Source organism: Eumetopias jubatus, unplaced genomic scaffold (assembly GCF_037043125.1).
Source record: "Eumetopias jubatus isolate StellerSeaLion01/CBP00866 unplaced genomic scaffold, mEumJub1_p1.0 scaffold_3, whole genome shotgun sequence".
NCBI lineage: Eukaryota > Metazoa > Chordata > Mammalia > Carnivora > Otariidae > Eumetopias > Eumetopias jubatus.
In genome coordinates, this window is record NW_028274809.1 from 117,413,796 (window position 1) to 117,424,028 (window position 10,233).

The following is a 10,233-nucleotide window of genomic DNA, read 5'->3' on the forward strand; positions in this document are numbered from 1 at the left end:
TTTATCTCTAAACATCTTGATGGAAAATAATTTATAAGTTGCAAGACATTAAAGGAATAAAGACTCTGGGGAAAGGAATTCTGAGGTGTGTGTCCCACCAAGAAGTGGCAGAGTAAAGGGGAAGGAGGGAGGGATGGGTCCACAATAGAAAGGATTTTGAGAACAAAGACAGTAAGCTACATTCAGGCCAAAAGTTGTGATAGGACTAGACTGGAAGTGACATTACATTTCAAGGACTTTGATAAGTCAGACAGTACATAAGGGCAATAGCTAAACTTACTGTCATCAGTTATATAATATTACATATTATTGAATTCTCATTCTACATTGAAAAATCCTTAGTTGTTTATAACACCCGTATCTTGAGCCAGTTTTCCCAAAACTCCCCTGGGTTAAGGCTGATCATATTTCATTTCTAGGATGAATTGGAAACAAATTGTTTTTTTTATTTTTTATTGTTATGTTAATCACCATACATTACATCATTAGTTTTTGATGTAGTGTTCCATGATTCATTGTTTGTGCATAACACCCAGTGCTCCAGGCAGAATGTGCCCTCTTTAATACCCACCACCAGGCTAACCCATCCCCCCACGCCCCTCCCCTCTAGAACCCTCAGTTTGTTTTTCAGAGTCCATTGTCTCTCATGGTTCGTCTCCCCCTCCGACTTACTCCCCTTCATTCTTCCCCTCCTGCTATCTTCTTCTTTGTTTTTTCTTAACATATATTGCATCATTTGTTTCAGAACTACAGATCTGTGATTCAACCGTCTTGCACAATTCACAGCGCTCACCATAGGACATACCCTCCCCAATGTCTATCACCCAGCCACCCCCTCCCTCCCACCCCCCACCACTCCAGCAACCCTCAGTTTGTTTCCTGAGATTAAGAATTCCTCATATCAGTCAGGTCATATGATACATGTCTTTCTCTGATTGACTTATTTCATTCAGCATAACACCCTCCAGTTTCATCCACGTCGTTGCAAATGGCAAGATCTCATTCCTTTTGATGGCTGCATAATATTCCATTGTGTATATATACCACCTCTTCTTTATCCATTCGTCTGTCGATGGACATCTTGGTTCTTTCCACAGTTTGGCTATTGTGGACATTGCTGCTATAAACATTGGGGTGCACGTACGCCTTTGGATCCCTACATTTGTATCTTTGTGGTAAATACCCAGTAGTGCAATTGCTGGATCATATGGTAGCTCTATTTTCAACTGTTTGAGGAACCTCCATACTGTTTTCCAGAGTGGTTGCACCAGCTTGCATTCCCACCAACAGTGTAGGAGGGTTCCCCTTTCTCCACATCCCTGCCAACATCTGTCGTTTCCTGACTTGTTAATTTTAGCCATTCTGACTGGTATGAGGTGGTAACTCCTTGAGGTTTTGATTTGGATTTCCCTGATGCAGAGCGATGTTGAGCACTTTTTCATGGGTCTGTTGGCCATTTGGATGTCTTCTTTGGAAAAATGTCTGTTCATGTCTTCTGCCCATTTCTTGATTGGATTATTTGTTCTTTGGCTATTGAGTTTAAGAAGTTCTTTATAGATTTTGGATACTAGCCCTTTATCTGATATGTCATTTGCAAATATTTTCTCCCATTCTGTCGGTTGTCTTTTGGTTTTGTGGACTGTTTCTTTTGCTGTGCAAAAGCTTTTTATCTTGATGAAATCCCAATAGTTCATTATTGCCCTTGCTTCCCTTGCCTTTGGCGATGTTTCTAGGAAGAAGTTGCTGCGGCTGAGGCCGAAGAGGTTGCTACCTGTGTTCTCCTTTAGGATTTTGACGGACTCCTGTCTCACGTTTAGGTCTTTCAACCATTTGGAGTCTATTTTTGTGTGCGGTGTAAGGAAATGGTCCAGTTTCATTCGTCTGCATGTGGCTGTCCAATTTTCCCAACACCATTTGTTGAAGAGACTGTCTTTTTTCCATTGGACGTTCTTTCCTGCTTTGTCAAAGATGAGTTGACCATAGAGTTGAGGGTCCTTTTCTGGGCTCTCTATTCTGTTCCATTGATCTGTGTGTCTGTTTTTGTGCCAGTACCATACTGTCTTGATGATGACAGCTTTGTAATAGAGCTGGAAGTCCGGAATTGTGATGCCGCCAGCTTTGCTTTTCTTTTTCAAGATTCCTCTGGCTATTCGGGGTCTCTTCTGGTTCCATAAAAATTTTAGGATTATTTGTTCCATTTCTTTGAAAAAAGTGGATGGTATTTTGATAGGGATTGCATTGAATGTGTAGATAGCTCTAGGTAGCATTGACATCTTCACAATGTTTATTCTTCCAATCCATGAGCATAGAAGGTTTTCCATTTCTTTGTGTCTTCCTCAATTTCTTTCATGAGTATTTTATAGTTTTCTGAGTACAGATCCTTTGCCTCTTTGGTTAAATTTATTCCTAGGTATCTTATGGTTTTGGGTGCAATTGTAAATGGGATTGACTCCTTGATTTGTCTCTCTACTGTCCTGTTGTTGGTGTACAGGAATGCCACTGATTTCTGTGCATTGATTTTATATCCTGCTACTTTACTGAATTCCTGTATGAGTTCTAGCAGTTTTGGGGTGGAGTCTTTTGGGTTTTCCACATACAGTATCATATCATCTGCAAAGAGTGAGAGTTTGACTTCGTCTTTACCAATTTGGATGCCTTTGATTTCTTTTTGTTGTCTGATTGCTGTGGCTAGGACTTCTAATACTATGTTGAATAGCAGTGGTGATAGTGGACATCCCTGCCGCGTTCCTGACCTTAGGGGGAAAGCTTTCAGCTTTTCCCCATTGAGAATGATATTCGCTGTAGGTTTTTCATGGATGGCTTTTATGATATTGAGGTATGTACCCTCTATCCCTATACTCTGAAGAGTTTTGATCAAGAAAGGATGCTGTACTTTGTCAAATGCTTTTTCTGCATCTACTGAGAAGATCGTATGATTCTTGTTCTTTCTTTTCTTAAGGTATTGTATCACATTGATTGATTTGCGGATGTTGAACCAACCTCGCAGCCCAGAGATAGATCCCACTTGGTCATGGTGAATAATCCTTTTAATGTACTGTTGGACCCTATAGGCTAGGATTTTGGTGAGTATTTTTGCACCCATGTTCATCAAGGATATTGGTCTGTAATTCTCCTTTTTGATGGGGTCTTTGTCTGGTTTGGGGATCGAGGTAATGGTGGCCTCATAAAATGAGTTTGGAAGTTTTCCTTCCATTTCTATTTTTTGGAACAGTTTCAGAAGAATAGGTATTAATTCTTCTTTAAATGTTTGGTAGAATTCCCCTGGAAAGCCGTCTGACCCTGGGCTTTTGTTTGTTGGGAGATTTTTGATGACTGCTTCAATTTCCTTAGTGGTTATAGGTCTGTTCAGGTTTTCTATTTCTTCCTGGTTCAATTTTGGTAGTTGACATACCTCTAGGAATGCACCCATTTCTTCCAGGTTATCTAATTTGCTGGCATAGAGTTGCTCATAATATGTTCTTATACTTGTTTGTATTTCCTTGGTGTTGGTTGTGATCTCTCCTCTTTCATTCATGATTTTGTTGATTTGGGTCATTTCTCTTTTCTTTTCGATAAGTCTGGCCAGGGGTTTATCAATCTTGTTAATTCTTTCAAAGAACCAGCTCCTAGTTTCGTTGATCTGTTCTACTGGTCTTTTGGTTTCTATTCATTGATTTCTGCTCTGATCTTTATTATTTCTCTTCTCCTGCTGGGTTTAGGCTTTATTTGCTGTTTTTTCTCTAGCTCCTTTAGGTGTAGGGTTAGGTTGTGTATTTGAGACCTTTCTTGTTTCTTGAGGAAGGCTTGTATTGCTATATACTTTCCCCTTTGGACTGCCTTTGCTGCATCCCAAAGATTTTGAACAGTTGTGTTTTCATTTTCATTGGTTTCCATGAATTTTTTTAATTCTTCTTTAATTTCCTGGTTGACCCATTCATTCTTTAGTGGGATGCTCTTTAGCCTCCTTGTATTTGAGTTCTTTCCAACACTCCTCTTGTGACTGAGTTCTAGTTTCAAAGCATTGTGGTCTGAAAATATGCAGGGAATAATCCCAAACTATTGGTACCGGTTGAGACCTGATTTGTGACCTAGGATGTGATCACTTCTGGAGAATGTTCCATGGGCACTAGAGAAGAATGTGTATTCCGTTGCTTTGGGATGGAATGTTCTGAATATGTCTGTGAAGTCCATTTGGTCCAATGTTTCATTTAAAGTCTTTATATCCTTGTTGATCTTTTGCTTAGATGATCTGTCCATTTCAGTCAGAGGGGTGTCAAAGTCCCCCACTATTATTGTATTGTTGTCAATGTGTTTCTTTGCTTTTGTTATTAATTGCCTTATATAATTGGCTGCTCCCATGTTAGGGGCATAGATATTTACAATTGTTAGATCTTCTTGGTGGATAGACCCTTTAGGTAGGATATAATGTCCTTCTTCATCTCTTATTACAGTCTTTGTTTTAAAATGTAATTTGTCTGATATAAGGATTGCCACCCTGGCTTTCTTTTGGTGTCCATTAGCATGGTAAATGGTTTTCCACCCCCTCACTTTCAATCTAGGGGTGTCTTTGGGTCTAAAATGAGTCTCTTGCAGACAGCATACTTTGGGTCTTGTTTTTTAATCCAATCTGATAGCTTGTGTTTTTGATTGGGGCATTTAGCCCATTTGCATTCAGGGTAACTATTGAAAGATATGAATTTAGTGCCATTGTATTGCCTGTAAGGTGACTGTGACTGTATATTGTCTGTGTTCCTTTCTGATCTATGCTGCTTTTAGGCTCTCTCTTTGCTTAGAGGACCCCTTTCAATATTTCTTGGAGGGCTGGTTTCATGTTTGCAAATTCCTTTAGTTTTTGTTTGTTCTGGAAGCTTTTGATCTCTCCTTCTATTTTCAATGACAGCCTAGCTGGATATAGTATTCTTGGCTGCATATTTTTCTCGTTTAGTGCTCTGAAGACATCATGCCAGTCCTTTCTGGCCTGCCAGGTCTCTGTGGATTGGTCTGTTGCCAATCTAATGTTTCTACCATTGTAGGTTACATATCTCTTCTCCTGAGCTGCTTTCAGGATTTTCTCTTTGTCTCTGAGACTCGTAAGTTTTACTATTAGATGTCGGGGTGTTGACCTATTTTTATTGATTTTGAGAAGGGTTCTCTGTGCCTCCTGGATTTTGATGCCTGTTTCCTTCCCCACATTACGGAAGTTCTCTGCTATAATTTGCTCCAATATACCTTCTGCCCTCTCTCTCTTTCTTCTTCTTCTGGGATCCCAATTATTCTAATGTTGTTTCATCTTATCGTATCGCTTATCTCTCGAATTCTGCCCTCGTGGTCCTGTAGTTGTTTATCTCTCTTTTTCTCAGCCTCTTTATTTTCCATCATTTGGTCTTCTATATCGCTGATTCTCTCTTCTGCCTCATTTATCCTAGCAGTTAGTGCCCCCATTTTTGATTGCACCTCATTAATAGCCTTTTTGATTTCGACTTGGTTAGATTTTAGTTCTTTTATTTCTCTGGAAAGGGTTTCTCTAATAACGTCCACGCTTTTTTCAAGCCCAGCTAGTATCTTTAATGTCATGATTCTGAACTCTAGGTCTGACATCGTACTAATGTCCATATTGAGTAGGTCCCTGGCAGACGGTACTACCTCTTGTTCTTTTTGCTGAGGTGATTTTTTTCGTCTTGTCATTTTGTCCAGAGGAGAATAGATGAATGAGGGAACAAAATGCTAACAGGTTAACAACGTCCCCAGCAAATATACTCTATACAAATCAGAAAAGACCTGAAACCAGGGGAAAAGAAAGGGAAAGAAAGAAAAAAGAAGGAGAAAAAAAAAAGAAAGTAAAAAGAAAAGATAAAAACAAACAAAAACAGAATATGATCAAATATGATCAGGCTAGTGCATAGATCAGTGCCACACACTAGATTTTGGGCGTATTTTGGTCTTTAGAAGGAAGTGCCTCCTAAAATTTTAAAGGAAGAAAGACTTATATATGTACAAAATAAGGGTTGATACAATGAAGGGATGGAAGATGAGTGTAAAGATGAAAATTATAAAAGATTTTATAAAAGGAATTGATAAGAAGTTGTTTGACAAAAGAAAGAAGAGGATTTAAAAAAAAAGAAAAGAAAAGAAAAAGGGAGAGAATGTGATCAGGCAGGAGACTAGAACAAAGCCATACACTAGTGATTTAGGGTATATTTTGATCTGTTAGAAGAAACTGTATCTCAAAATTTTAAAGAGAGAACAACTTATATATATATGCCAAAAATAAGGGTAACTACTATGAAGGGATAGAATATGACTCTAAAAATGAAAAATAAAAGAAAATTTTTTTAAAAAAGGGATTGATAAGATGTTGGTTGAAAACCGGAAAAAGAAAAATTCAAAAAAGAAAAAAAAAACAGTTAAAAAAATCAACTTTGAAAAACTAACGAATCATGGTAAAAAAGCCATGAATTCTATGTGCAGTATTCCCCTAGCGCTGGAGTTCTCCCGTTCTCCTTGATTGGTAAACTTGGTCTTGGCTTTCTGGCTGTTCGTGTTGATCTTCTGGGGGAGGGGCCTGTTGCCGTGGTTCCCAGATGTCTTTGCCGGAGGCGGAATTGCCCTGCCCTTGTCGGTCCAGGCTAAACAATCTGCTTGGGTTTGCTCTCAGAAGCTTTTGTTCCCTGCAAGCTCTAGGTACAGCTTTGGAGGACCAGAGTGAAAATGGTGGCCTCCCAATCTCCACCCGGAGGAGCTGAGAACTCGGGGCCCCGCTCCTCAGTGCGCCCCCAGAGAAAAGCCGTCACTCCCATCTCCCCGGTCTCCGGCCGCACTCCGCGCTCACCCGGCCTGTGACCGAGCATTTCTATCTCTGGCACCCGACCCCGTGTGGAGTCTCCAAACCCAGCAGATCCCTGCGGTGCGCTCTCGCTCCGCTCCTCCCGGGGGAGGAAGGGGAGTCTCCCCAGATCTGCCACTTGTTGCGTCCCTGCTGGAGGAGCAGTGGCCCGACTGGGCCATGGATCACAGTTTATGGCAACCCTGAGCTGAGAGCCCGCGCCTCGGCTCCGTTTCTGCAGCCGGCTTCCCCGCTCCGATACCTGGGAGCTCTGCCGCACTCGGGCACCCCCAGTCTTTCTGTGACCCCGAGGGTCCTGAGACCACACTGTCCCGCGAGGATTCCACCCCCCGCTTAGCCACTGGAGCGACGTCCCTCAGCAGAGCTGGCTTCTAAAAGTTCCAATTTTGTGCTCCGTGGCTCTAGCACTTGCCAGAAGCAGCCGACAGAGGCCCCTCCCCCGCTGTCTATCCTCCCGAATATCGCCTCGGATTCACTTCTCCGCACGTCCTACCTTCCAGTAAGTGGTCGCTTTTCTGTTCAGAAAGTTGTTGCTACTCTCTTCTTCGATCTCTGTTGAGTTCGTAGGTGTTCAGAATGGTTTGATCCCTATTCAGCTGAATTCCTGAGACCAGCCGAAATCCAGGTCTCCTACTCCTCCGCCATCTTGCTCCGCCCCTAGAAACAAATTCTATGAGCAAACCTGTGGTAAGAGCAAATTTATGCCAATAACACATTTCCAGTGCACTTCCTTTTTATGCTAACATTTCTATTTTGCTCCTTAAAATGAGTGTGGCTAATTCAAGTTGATGCACAGTGAGTTTTTAGACTAATGGTATCCAAGCCCCTACTCTACTGAAAGCATAAGGAAAAGAGAGGGATTGATTATACCAAAAAGTAATAGCTATATGTAACTTTGAGTGAGGCTACTTATATCTTAGAATGAATATCCTTTGACTTACATCTCCCCCGGCCATCGTTTTGAAACGAGTGTGGCTGTATGTCTATAAAATGATTTCAAATAAGCAAATAAAGACAAAAAGTGAGCATTGGGGAATCTATGAAACAGTATAGATTCTCTCCCTCAACTTTATTTTGCATCTGACCATGCTGGAAACAGCATAATTTTCATACTGAGGCAAAGTTTCAAGAAAAGATGTGTTCCCTTCTCTTCAATCTATTCAAAACCTAGAAGCTAGTCCCTGTCCTCAAAGACAAAGTTCAAGAGGAAGAGAATGATAATTATATAATTATTCATTTTTATATCCTAGTGTCTGATACACAGTAGATCTTCAACTATGTTTGCAGATGAATAAAAGAATTAACCAAGTCATTATTTTCAGTTTGATAACTAAATAACCTATAGCTGAAAGGATTTTCATACAAGTTAAAGAATGACCACCTGAAGTATACCATAGCCTGAAATATACTTTAAGATGCCTCTGATTAAATACTTTAGAAACCTTATGTGAGCTGAGCCACTGAAAAAAATATAGAACGTAGAGGTCTGAAGTGTTTCAGCAAACAGACACTAGCCCTGCCAGTGTCACTCCCTGGGAGGCACTTGGAGAAACTGTAATGTTATCAGTTGCACTCCAGTGAATTTTAAGAACTTAATTTAGTATCAGGGATTAATTAAGGCATTGGAAGGAATCTGGCTCAATGTCCCTGACCAAGGTCATGAAACAATGCTATTTTTGCGTATATTATATACAGAGCTAAACTTAATCCTGATTTTTTTATGTTTTAATGTTTCATCCCATAATTGCACTTGCAGAGGCAAGAGGAAAAACTGAGCAAACTCCAAGGCAATTAACTAGAAATAGGAAAAACTTTCCTGATTTCTTTCAATACTCTATGGAAGCTATGCTGACAAATGTGTGATGGTCTTCATGTGTGAACCCTTCTCTTTAGAAATAAAAGTACCTATTAAAAGTTTAAAAGTACTGACTATTATGAATATAGATGGGATTTCAAATACTATGGGCTTCAAAATGATTCTATCCTGTGTGATAAAAATGAAAGCCTCTGAGTCCAACAGTTACATTTCAGAGGCAAGCATTTTATACTTTCTCTATCCATTATTACATTTTATTATAGGAGGAAGTCTCCTTGGAATAATGCAACTCCATGTTCTACTTTTGGTAAAGAGCTGTATCTAGATATTGATAGGGAGTTATTTCAATAGATCTTTATTATTATAGATTTTCATGAAAACTACTCTGAGTTCATTACAGATTCTCTCTGTTATGTTCAAATTCGGTGACTCGGCAGGTCACAGCATTAAATGTGTCTTCCCTTTTCCTCCAGAAGATTTGTACATGTTTTGATGGACCCTTAGTGTCATGCTGAAAAATAAATGGTCTTTATTTTTCCTCTCCAATGTCAACAGTATTGGATGATTATATCCCTTCTGAAATTGCTGTTTTCTGTGGTTGTTTTCAAGGTCCACTTAAGTACCTACATCTGCTCACATTTTTTTCCCTGGTGTTGCAGTTTGGAAAAATGTAAAACATTACACAGCACAATGAAGGCTGTCTTTAAAGGAAGATGGTAATGTTTACCTCCACTTAAAGGGAAGTTATAGAGCTTTTAAGCAGCTTGGAAGCCTAGGGAGATTAAATAATTCATCCAAGGTCACATAACTTGTAAGGGGCAGATCTACCAGACTCCAAATTTCAGCCTCTGCTGACAGCCCAGGACCTCTGTTCATACGACTATTAGGCTAACCGATGTTTCAACATGTGTTTCCTGAGCACCTGGACTCCGGCAGATGAGGAATTAAAATGTTGTACTTCTCAATGTTTATTCATTCAAGCGACTTTTTTCAAGCACCTGGTGCCGGGCCTTGTGTTTGCAAAAAATAAATTAAACACTGTTCTCGACAAGAGGAGTCAAGGAGGAAATCTCATGAATTAAAGAAAGAAAGGAAAAAACACTGTTATGTTAACTGCTGTTAAAAAGGAAGGTGAAGAGGAGAGGAGAAGGAAGGAGATCTGCACCATGGTAACAAGGGGTGGTGGGAGGGCAGAGGAGTGGGTCTGGGGACAGAGCGGCTCCCAGGATATTTATGGAAGAAGCAGGCAGACATGGGAGGAACTGCCCACCACTGTCAAGCAGGCGACAAAATTCAAACTTTTCTTTTCTATTGAAATCCTGGAGAGAGCTCAGACCCCTGATTTTCATTTGACCTCTCATATCCGATAAGCTACCTAGCCTTACCCAGATTTCTCAAATCCCACCTTCTTTTTCAATTATCAGTTTCACCATCCAAGCCAAGCCGTCACAACCCTAATAAAGTGTTACAAGGATGGAAACTTACCTGGTCTCCTAAGCTTCAGTCTCAAACCCTACTTCCAGCTACTAGAGCTCTTTTTGGCAGACATACTTAGCCAGATTACTCTGAAAAC